At 36.6% G+C, this 12,500-nt stretch overlaps 1 protein-coding gene across 7 annotated transcripts in view; it reads right to left on the minus strand.

The window, feature by feature from the left end:
- The window catches only part of TBC1D5 (TBC1 domain family member 5), a 565,131-nt gene that overhangs the window by 372,020 nt on the left and 180,611 nt on the right, over positions 1-12,500 (minus strand). Inside the window, exon 4 of one of the 7 annotated variants that reach the window (XM_065943324.1) lies at positions 3,329-3,396. The exons of the other annotated variants lie outside the window; for them this stretch is intronic. The gene's annotated coding sequence lies outside the window, so the exon portion shown is untranslated. The remainder of the gene's footprint in view (positions 1-3,328; positions 3,397-12,500) is intronic. 7 annotated transcript variants of the gene reach the window in all.

The raw sequence follows: 12,500 nt of genomic DNA on the forward strand, positions 1-12,500 counted from the left end.
AGAAGAAACACAGTATAGGAGCCCAAAGGCAGAGATAAGCTTGTACCACAATTCCAAAGTTCCTTGGGCTAGAGAAACAGCGTATCCTAACATTTAACGTGCAATTTTGCAACTTACAGGGGTTCTGTTCACTATTAATATACTAGCCCCAAATCCTGCTTGGGAAACAGAAAATAAACTATTACCATATCAACTGATGGACAAACACAAAATTGACTATATGGTACACATTTACTTTTTACTGGACTAACAGACTGAGCACAAATGTCACCTGGACCGTTGTCTTTGGGACAAAAGAGAGACAGAGAAGTAAGAAAGGAGAGTGAACCAAGCCCTGCGTCCCGACCGCTGTTTAAAAGACATCTTCAAAGGGTAAAAAGGCTATCAATCTATACAAAATCCTGAACTAAAGCCACACGAAAGGCCATTACTTGTCTTTAAAAATGTTCTTTATAAAACTACAATGAGATTCTATTTTTCACACATCAGATTGGCAAAAATCCTCAAGCCTGACAACACAGACGAGCAATGACACAGGGCAAGAGCAGCTTGGCAGAGTCTACACACTGCTGGTGTCTACACACCGCCGGTCAGAGCAGAGACAGGTACAACGCCAGCAGGGGAACTTGGCAATACTGAAACAAACTAGAGATGCGTTTTTCTTCATCCAGAAAATCCACATTGGAAATCACTCCCACAAATACATTAGAACACATACCTATATGCACATGCCCATGGCTCCAAAAACCAAAAGCAAATTCCTAATTTTTATATGACGTCACCCGGCAATAAAATTAACCTGAGTTAATATGAAGCTATTTGCAGATTTTAGTTAGCCAGCACTGTGATAATCACAGTTTCCATCAGAAACAGTAACTTGTTTACCAGAGCTCTGTGATTTTGAAACATACATCACATTAACAATTGTGAAATAAAAAAAAAATGTGAACTTCGAAACAGCTAGTCTCCCCATGGATTTCAGGTAAGGAATTTAGGATCTGTACAAGTTTATTCACTAGAATATTTTTTTAATTTACTTATTTTAATTGAAGGACAACTGCTTTACAGTATTGTGTCGGTTTTTACCAAATACCAACATGAATCAGCCAAAGGTTTACCCATGTCCCCGCTCACCTGAACATCCCTCCCACCTCCATTAGTACAATATTTTTAATCAAAGCAAAATACTGGAAACCACCCGAATGTTCAACAATAGGAGACCAGTTGAACCGACCATGAACAACTAGTCTTTCCTTACTTTAAATCCTATCACTCAGCCCACTAAGGGGGGTGCAGTATTTTCTGTTTGTAAGACACATGCTATTTTTATAGACAACTTTCACCTCACATGTCTCTTAAAGTAAAGACATTTCAAATAAAATCCCCACTCCACAGGAGCATAAGCAGATCTGGTGAGAAAAGACTGCACGGAGTAACCCAAGATTTAAACAGCAGCCCACGGTTATTATAAAGGAAAAGTCCTTTACCAAAGCCCATTATTTACCATTTCACTAATCCATTCCTTTAAAAGGAACTCACCCAGAAACATCTTCTGGAAAAAAAAAAAAAAAACAACACACAAAACCATGGTTTATGTCAGCTCACAGAGGAATAATTTAGAAAGCTTTATTCAGAGCCCCACAGGAAACCCATAACTGATGCAATCAGTGAAGAGACGCGCATTGACCAGAGCTGGTGCTTGTCCGGAAAGGACAGGGAGAAGGTTTTAAAAAAAAAAGGGACCAGGAACTTTTATCCAGGAAGCTCAGTTCTGGACAAACACATTCTGGACAAGAAGAACAAGAACATGTGGTATTCAGGAACATGTTCTAGAAAATTAACAAAGCTTGATGACAAATGATTACACAGGTTCTTCACCCTCTCCCGGCACGAAGAACTTTTCTGCCATCTGGGTGCTGAGTAAAAGCTTTACACAAACGGGAGCCAAGCTAGATCCGAGAGGGTGCAGAGCAAGGTGGACATCGACTTCCTCCATAAGATTTTTCCATTCTAGTGTCATGACCCCTTCTCCTTATAGACACTACAGCTGTGCGGCATTTGTCTTCATTTTAAATATTTAGCAGTGATGCTTTTCCTTACTAACACAAGTTGATAACGAACACAGTAATTTGAACTATATAAAGTTATTGATATTTAAGCTTTTTACCTACTAAAAGAAGGCAATTTCCAATGGTTTATAAACTTCCTTTTCTTTACCATCTTCTCTTCATGTCTAGTCAGTACCCACCCCAACTCAGGTTCTCCCTACTGCTCCCCATCATATATGACAGCGCCCGAGTCCGCCTCTAACACCACCTTACATACAGACTCTTTACACAACAACATCCACAAACACAGGGTTGATCAGGACATGCCTTTTTGCATACCTTTCTCTCCTACCCCCAAACGCTTATTAGAATGCAATGGATCACAACTGATATTTTTAAAGGATAATCTTAAAACAGAGCTAGTTTATTAAAAGGGCGACTGCTTTTCAAATTTTATAATTATTTTTATTAAATAACTACTTAGAAAAACTTTTCAAAACTGACTGCTACAGATTATAAAATTCCTTAACAGCAAGAATACTGGAGTGGGTAGCCTTTCCCTTCTCCAGGTGATCTTCCCAATCCAGGGATCAAACCCAGGTCTCCCACATTGCAGAAAGATTCTTTACCAGCTGAGCCACAAGGGAAGCCCTAACAGCAAGAAATGACCGTTATTAACTGACCTTAGAGCAATAATTTACATACGAAAGTGAGTTATACTCACTGACCATTTCTATTTTTTTTCATAAGTATGAAAAGTAAGAATACAAAAGGCATAAACAAGCAGAAGGAACATTTAAGTCATTGGTAAACACATACTTAGGAAAAGTTGAAGCAAATAAAAATTTAACTGCTTAACATAAATGAAAAGCATATTATATGTTGATAAGCGCTTAAATTACTAGTAAAACAACACGTGCTGATTCTAACTATTCATTGGTGATAAAACTAGAAAAAGTGAGTGTAAAATCAAGAATTAATCACATGAAAAATCAACAAATTTTCCATGAACAACTTTTTAAAACAAGAGAAATATAAAAACAGTGTTTTAGGGAAAAGAACAGAGTGGTGGCTACTAATTTCTCAGGGCTGCTTTGACACACAATGGCTTAAATGAATTAATATTCCCAGTTACACGTAATTATTGATGAGATTATAAGTTTGTGTCTCAATAAATGTATGTTTATATATATATATATAAATATATAAAATTTTTATATAAGGTTTAACAACGTGCACTGATACTAGCAAGCATGAAAATGGAAATATATTTCTCTTACTTTTCACTGCAATTTTCATTGGTAGTCACCTTCTGGTCTTTTCTTTTTGGGGATCTGAGCATAAGTAACTGCCATAGAAAGTTAAAAACATTAGAAGGTAATATTTTACATAAAATAATTTGTCAGGCATAAATATTAGAAATTTAAGTAAAACAGGATACAGATACAGAGAAAGACACATAAACCAAAATAAAACACAGTGATCTTAAACCCTTAAGGAAAGGTCAGTCCTGGCTTCCTGATTACCCAGCAAACTATGTTACAAAAACATTAGAAATTCTCATGATACATATTCTTCTCTCTTGTGAATTAGACTAGCCCATTTACACGGTTATAACAGCTATTAAAAAGCAAAATTCAATGGAGTAAATTTTAAAGATCTTACTGGTTTTATCCAACAAATATGAGTTGGGCACCATCCCATTTAGCAAACAGAAAGCAATGCCAAGGAAGTGTACAAAAATGAGAGGTTTTTATAGGCAGAAGAAAGCAGGAACAAGGAGGTTTATCAGGCAAAGAAGACTGGTTATGGCGAGATCACCCGAATTTGCGACTTCCCAGGTGGTGCCAATAGTGGTGAAGAATCTGCCTGCCAATGCCGGAGGTGGAAGAGATGCGGGTTCAACCTCTGGAAGATACTTGGATCCCTTGAAGAAGGAAATGGGAACCCATTCCAGTATTCTTGCCTGGAATACCCCATGGTCAGAGAGGCCTGGCATGCTACAGTCCATTGGGTGGCAAAAGAGCTGGGCATAACTGAGCACACACACACATTCTTCTTTAGGGGGCAGCAAGGGTCTCGTGTTTAGTAGGTAATTCTTGATTGACTAGCTTAAGATTTCATTTCTGGGAGAGCCGAAACTATAATTAGGTTGTCTCAGTTTGGTTACACGGGGCTTAGCATAACTGACTCCATTTTGGGCCTGCTGCCTTGTTTTTAACACAGCCAAATTCTTTTCTACCGATAAAAAATTATTACAAGATCAGACTTTTTTTCAAGAACCCTTAGTTTGTCAAAATTTTGTTTTAAAATACCTTAAATCAATGAACTATGACTTTATTCATAAGGAAAGTCAACTCTAACAGTGAATCTTTAATAAAATTAAAATCATGTTCCCAAAACCTCAGAGGATTTGCTCTCAGAATGATATTAACAATTTGTTTATTTAAATTGCAGTTTGATTTCATGGAAAATAAGAAACCCTACAGAAAACACAAACTTAACAGATTGCACAATATAAAATTATCACTTTACATTACAATTTAATATTAATAATGGCTAAGACTGTCTGAAAGAAATTGAGGAAAAGCAACATTAATAGCACACCATCAATATTAAATGGGCTTCTCTTTTTAAAACTTTCAACAGTTATACACAGAAGACGAAAATATACTGCAAGGGAAATCAACTTCAATGTGGTCAAAAATTAATGGTCACAAGCAAGGTTGAATTCTTGTAGTTATATTTGGGAATTTTTTACATAGTCCCATAACAGATTATTGGTTAGGAACAGCGGACCAAAGGTAAATGAGGAACATAAGGAGAAAGGGTGCATTTCACTGCTGGGGGTTAGCAAACTGACTCTGCGAAGGGCCACACAGGTATAATTTTACTTTTTGTGGACCAGTCTCTTTCCTAACTTTCTCAATTTTGCTACAAATAGTGAGCATGGCTATACTTCAGTAAAGCTCTATTTACAGGCACTGAAAATTAAATTTCATATAAATGTTCATAAGTGCCACAAAATACACTTTTTTCTTTTCTTCCATTAAAAATGTAAAAGCCTTTCTTGCTTTGCGTGCTGTACAAAAATGGATGGCACACAAGACGTGGCCATGAACCAGACCTACGTCAACCCCGTTCTCAGCCCCGTGCAGAATCACACTGTCTCTTAATCACACTGTTGAAAAAGAAACTAGAACCTTTCCTAGACCATTTGAAGAATATACTAAAAAATTTAATATTTCAATATAAAATATTTAAACCACAAGCAAAAGAAAAATAAAAGTTCTTTACAAATGCCAATGCAACATTTGGAAATTTGCGTCAGGAAGGAGTGAAAGTCGCTCAGTCGTGTCCGACTCTTTGTGACTCCACGGACTACACAGTTCATACAATTCTCCAGGCCAGAATACTGGAGTGGGTGGCCTTTCCCTTCCCCAGGGGATCTTCCCAACTCAGGGATCAAGCCCAGGTCTCCCACATTGCTGGCGGAATCTTTACCAGCTGAGCCACAAGGGAAGCCAGAAGATGAAGTGCTTGTCTGCTGAAACCCAGGAAGAGACAAAGGTAATCTTAATACACTGTAGAAATGCAGAGCCCACGTATCCTGACCACGATACAAATCTAGAATTTCCTAATATCAAAAAATACTTGTTAGATAACCAGAAATTGAAATAAAATTCACTTCTCAATGGGTGACATAAGGAAAAACATTACATAACAAATGAAATGATCCGTGAACACATTAGGCTGTGCCCATCAGTGCTGCGGAAGTTAACGTGATAGAGAGGTGTTACCTGCCTCCTGAAGAAAGGACCCAAAAGCACCTACAATCTTGCCTAAGAAATTAAGCCTAAATCCAGTCAAGCTCTGGTGGTACCTGCCAACCTGAAGAAAATACAGAACAGAATGTTTACTTGGACCATGAGAACTCTATGGGTCAAACAGCCCAGATTCTTCAGAAGCTCATTTGTACAGAAAAGAAAGTACTGGCGGGAGGAACTACAGGTTAAGCAAAATGTAAAGGCAAAGACGGTTTTTTAAAAATAGGCAACACCAAACAGTTGTGCCTGGACAGGAATATGTGGGTGAAAATTAAATAACTTATTATTCTGAAAGTCAAAAAAGTGGCTAATTTGGGAGCGAAAAGGATGATTAAAACACACGGAAAGGCTTCTGCAGGGGCTGACAACGATCACCTTCTTGACCTGGGTAATCACTACAGCCATGTCCGTCTTATAATAACTCACTAATATATACATTTCTTTCTGTAGTTTTCTTCAGCAGTATTCCATTTTACAATGGAAAGGTTAAGGACAAATTAATTACAGCAAAAAAAAAAATCCTTAATTTTTTTTTTTTAGAAAGAGGAAAGAGGACATAATACCATATCCAAATAGGACTTTTTTAAAATACAGGGGTTAAAAGGAGTACTAACCGTAACTTTGTGCCGCAAAATGTGAAATTAATTCACATTTATTTTTAATGTGAATTAAAAATAAAATTTTAAAAAATGATGATGAAATGGATAGTTTTCTAAATCCATACTCTGAACTGTGCTGTAAAGAAACTGAAGACAATCCAAAATATTAGAAGATAATCAGAAATGTAGTAAAAGATTTTCCTTTAATATCACAGCATCCCTCACTCCCAACCAAAGGCACTATGGGTAAATTTTAACAATCCTTAAAGCTATTTCAAATCCTAAAAGATGATGCTATGAAAGTGCTACACTCAATATGCCAGTGCATTTGGAAAACTCAACAGTAGTCACAGGACTGGAAAGGGTCAGTTTTCATTCCAATTCCAAAGAAAGGCAATGCCAAAGAATGTTCAAACTATCACACAATTTCACTCATCTCACACGCTACCTGCAGAAGGAAATGGCAACCCACTCCAGTACTCTTGTCTGGAAAAACCCATTGGACGAAGGAGCCTGGTAGGCTACAGTCCATGGGGTCGCGAAGAGTTGGACACAACTGAGCGACTTCACTTTCACTTTTTACTTTCATGCATTGGAGAAGGAAATGGCAACCCACTTCAGTGTTCTTGCCTAGAGTGTCCCAGGGATGGGGAAGCCTGGTGGGCTGCCATCTCTGGGGTTGCACAGAGTCCGACACGACTGAAGCGACTTAGCAGCAGCAGCAGCACACGTTATCAAAGTAATGCTCAAAATTCTCCAAGTGAGGCTTCAACAGTACGTGAACCATGAACTTCCAGATGTTCAGGCGGGATTTAGAAAAGGCAGAGGAACTAGAGATCAAATTGCCAACATCTGCAGGATCACAGAAAAAGCAAGAGAATTCCAGTAAAATATCCAGTTCTGCTTCATTGACTATGCTCAAGCCTTTTCACAGCAAACTGTGGAAAATTCTTAAAGAGATGGGAATACCAGACCACCTTATCTGCCTCCTGAGAAATCAGTATGCAGATCAAAAGAACCGGATTGGAACAACACACTGGTTCCAAATTGGGAAAGGAGCACGTCAAGGCTGTACATTGTCACCTTTCTTATTTAACTTATATGCAGAGTATATCGGGCAAAATGCCGAACTGGATGAAGCAAAAGTTGGAATCAAGATTGCTGGGAGAAATATCAATAACCTCAGATATGCATATGACACCATCCTTATGGCAGAAACAAAGAGGAACTGAAGAGCCTCTTGATGAAAGTGAAAGAGGAGAGTGAAAAAGTTTGCTTAAAACTCAACATTCAAAAAACTAAGGCCACATTCTGTAAAGCAATTATCCTTCAAAAAAAAAAAAAAAGAATAAATTAAAAAAAAAAAAGAAAAAACTAAGATCATGGCATGTGGTCCCATCACTTCATGGCAAATAGATGGGGAAACAATGCAAACAGTGACAGACGTTATTTTCTTAGGCTCCAAAATCACTGCAGGTGGGGACTGCAACTATAAAATTAAAAAGACACTTGCTTCTTGGAAGAAAAGCTATGACCAACCTGGACAGCATATTAAAAAGCAGAGACATTACTTTACAGACAAACATCTGTCTAATCAAAGTTATGGCTTTTCCAGTAGTCATATACGGATGTGATAGTTGGACCATAAAGAACGCTGAGTGCCAAAGAACTGATGCTTTTGAACTGTGGTGTTGGAGAAGACTCTTGAGAGTCCCTTGGACTACAAAGAGATCCAACCAGTTCATCCTAAAGGAAATCAGTCCTGAATATTCACTGGAAGGACAGATGCTGAAGTTTCAATATTTTGGCCACCTGATGTGAAGAGCTGACTCATTGGAAAAGACCCTGATGCTGGGAAAGATTGAGGGCAGGAGGAAAATGGGACGAGAGAGGATGAGATGGTTACATGGCATCACCGACTCTATGGACATGAGTTTGAGCAAGGTCCAGTAGTTGGTGAAGGACAGGGCAGTCTGGGGTGCTGCAGTCCATAGTATCTCGAAGAGCTGGACATGACTGAATTGAACTGAAAGTAGTTAATAATTCCTACTATAAATAACCTGTAAGAAAGGGAGGTGTCCCAAGTTATTTTATGTTAGCATGACTTTGCAACACCAAAATGTGACAAAGAGGGCACAAGAACAAATGAACTTACAATATATTGTGACCAAGATGGGTTTTTTCTAGAAATGCAAGGGCAATTTAATATTATATAATCAGTTAATAGATTTTCTAAGTAAGCTAAAGAAGAAAAGATCATAATATCACTTCATTAAATGTAGCAAACCTTTGATAAAATTTAATACTCATTCCTAATTTAAAAATAACCTAAGCAAAAAAACCTAAATAAAAACACCTTCCATTCCTTAACAGAGCATTTGTTAGGGTGGGAAAGAAACACAAACAGCAGATATGATGGTAGATATGATGGTAAAAGGTAAATGCATTTCTCTTAACAGACAGTCATGATATTGGCTATTTTGTTCAACATTGTTAAGAAGATTTTACCTACCCCAATAAGTCAAATAAACAAGAAGTATAAAATTTAAAAGAAAGAAAAAATTATAATTTGCAACTGTCATTTATCTACAGAAACATAATATTTAAAATGTTTTTAATTTATAAAATGCTTAAAACTACAAACTTAAAAAAATATATCCAAAACAGCTTGAAATTCAGTAAGTATTAAAGTGAAGTGCCAGGGACTATGCTGAACACTAGATGCACCACAAAGAAAATAAAGGAAATATCCCAGTATAATAGAAACAACAACTTTCATGCATTGTGAAAAACACTGATGGAGAAAACGTGTGATTTGTTTGAAAGGTTTAAACAGTGTTTGATTAAATCAAGATGCACAACATGTTCCTGGATGAAAAGACTTGTTATTGGGAAGATATAAATTCTCCTCAAAGTAATCGGTACCTCTAACGCAGTACTAATAGATATTCCAAAGGGACTGTGAAGGCAGAAAGTGGCAGACTTAACAAACAGATCCTGAAGCCCTAAATTGCCTGAGCACACCTAGAATTTATTTAAGCAGTATACAATGAAGGAAATAGCTTTGCAAGATGGAAAAGCCACAATAGATCTATAGTTATTTAAAAGTATAAGGTCTGTGTAAGGAGAGATAGATTAACAGATCAAAATTAATTCCAAAATAGATCCATAACTATATCAAAATTTAGAATATGACCCAGGGTCATTTGTTGATGGATTGAATCTGGTGATTAAGAGTTTTCTGGCTGCACAACTGCAAAAAAGATATTACTTACTGAAACTAGGAAAACCAGAAGAAGACCAAATGAAGCAAGAACAGAATAAATTTAATTGTAGACCTGCTGAATCTGAAGAACTACCAGAGAAATATCACATACACAGTAAATGTACAGAGTGAGGTAAGTGGGTGTGGAGGTCGACAGTCCTCTCGGCTGCAGCTGTCAACTCAAGAGTCACACGAAGCTGTTTCCTGAAGTCCTGGACAGACATACCATCGAGAGGAATGTGTAGTGATGGAGAAAAGCAATGGATCTTGAGAAATGCAAACACTTAAAAACCAGGAAAAGGAAAAGAAGTTCAAAGAGATAATGGTAATCAACCAGGAAACAATCAGGAATGTGCAGTATCACAGAAGCAAGAGCAAAACAAATTTCAAAATGGAGAAAAGTCCAACCTGAAGTACTGAAAATGTCTGCTGCAATTATCAAAGTACATTCTGCAGTCTGCGAAGAATTCCAACAATGAACCTATGTTTCAAAAGCACCTTTAAAGGGCTCAGATAGATAAAATACTTAAAAGAAAATAAGAAAGACAGAAAGGTATTAAAAATGGAAGGAGGGTAATCCAGAAGAACATACAAACAAGAAAAAATAGTCATCTCTGGGGAAAGAATTGTAAGTAGTTTTAAACTTTACACACTTCCATATTGCTTAACTATAATATCTTTACCAAAAACATGGAGCACTTACATGTCAGCAAAAAGTAAAAATCATTTATTTGGTGGGGGGGGGGAAGGGATGGGAAAAAAAATGGAAAAAAAAGGACCTCCCAGACATTTTATTTTTTAAAAAAAGTTATTATTTAAAAGTCAAAAAAATGCACAAGGGCCCATATAGACCCACAGCATTCTAACTCATTATAGCCACATCCTATGACGTGAAATGCTTTTATTCATTCCTTCAGCCAGAGTCTATTATGACCCCTCACTGTGCTAGAAACACTAGAGGCAAAATATAATTCAGATACTGCCCTTAAGCCACAAAAGTTGACAGTAAAGAACACAGAAATGTTAACAAATAATTTTAATTCAACATGACAAGAGTATACACAAAGTGCCAAGAAAGGAGTAAATTAAGGTATTTGATAGAGGAAAGACAATTTGAACTGAATCTTGAAGAAACATTAGGTAGGAGTTCCAGTCAACGTCATCTCCTTCAAAAGAAGCAGAGAAGCGTCAAGAAATGTTTGAGAAGCCTGAGTACTTCTAACAAACTTCAAGTCTCCATCTACCCGCTCTCCTCGCCAGGCTTCTTAGCTCGCCATGGGTGCCCCACCACCAGTGACAAACACCTCAGCAAGTCTTCATCTCTGTCTGAAGCACTCAGCACAGGAAAATGCTCATCTTTTTTTTTAAACTCTGTACTTTAAAAAAAATTAGCGTCCATACATCAATTCATGAGTTCTTAACTCTTAAACACCCTTCTTACACATTGTTTTAACTTTGAACCTATCACATTGCATAGTGATACCCTACTACTGCATGAAAAAAAAAAAAGAATGAGTCCAAAAATCCAATGAGGTTGAAATCAATATCAAGGAATAAGACTGATTTATCAACAGTCACATTTTGCTAGTATTCATACACTGCTATTTTAAAGAAAGAAAGAATCTTAGTAATTCCAGAAAAATCATCACTATTGCCATTTTCTTTAGAAAAGTTATATATGTACATGGTTGGTGACTGAAATAAAGGGATGAAGTGGTAGCCAAGGGTTGAGGGGGAAAAAAAAAACAAAAGAAAATCTCTTTCCTAAAATAAAATAGCATTTCTGTATTCACATACTATTTCTGTTAAAAATCACCAGTCATTTATTTGTTCATTCATTATTTCTCCAGATTAAACAAAATACATCTATTGCATATTTCGTATACTTTAGAAACAAAGAAATCAAGTTATCATCTCATTCCTTTATAAAAGAGAAATGTCTTTTCTTTAATTTAAAATTAATTAGCAATTAATTTAATTTCACTTATACATTTCAATTTAGGTTTCTATTTTGTGTGGAAGTATGCCCGTGTTACATCTGATAAATTTTGCTAAAAAAATATAATACCACAGTTTCACAAGGGATGGAAATGTTAAAATTCAAACTTTCAAATTACAGCTATATGTATCCTAAATAATAATTTTCTCCTTTAATATTCTCTTAATTAATATAAATGTAACACAGCATCCTTCCTACATTGTAATATTATAGCACAAAATCGGAGATCAGTTTTTAAGCACTCAACATTCGAGGGGGAAAAGCCATGAAACCAAAGCCTCATTACAGTGATCATTCCAGTTACATGGCCATTTCATACAATTAAGAGTCCTATATCACACATCTGTAACAGATCTACAGTACATGTAGAATCGTACACTCGACATTAAAACACCACCCCACCATGATGAATTAGTTATAACACCAAAAGACATTTCTAAAAATTGACAGGGTTTAAGTGGAGACAAATCAAGATATAAAAACGAGATAAAATAAAACAAACCCAAACAATGCTGCTTTCTGAAGGTAACACAGGTAACAGAAGGCCATGCTGTTGAAGATCTGACATATCAGGAGGCCCCTCCAGAGTGAATGCTGAAATTAGCAGAAGTGGGGCTGGCCTATCATTTAAGTTTTGCTGTAAAACACTGACCAAGGTCTATGACCTAAGAACTTGAAGAAACGGGAACCAAACTTACTTTTAAGTTAATGGTATTAAGGACTAGAATAAATTTCAAACAAACCATATAAGATTAAAAAATT

This window comes from Muntiacus reevesi, chromosome 8 (genome assembly GCF_963930625.1).
Source record: "Muntiacus reevesi chromosome 8, mMunRee1.1, whole genome shotgun sequence".
Taxonomy (NCBI): domain Eukaryota; kingdom Metazoa; phylum Chordata; class Mammalia; order Artiodactyla; family Cervidae; genus Muntiacus; species Muntiacus reevesi.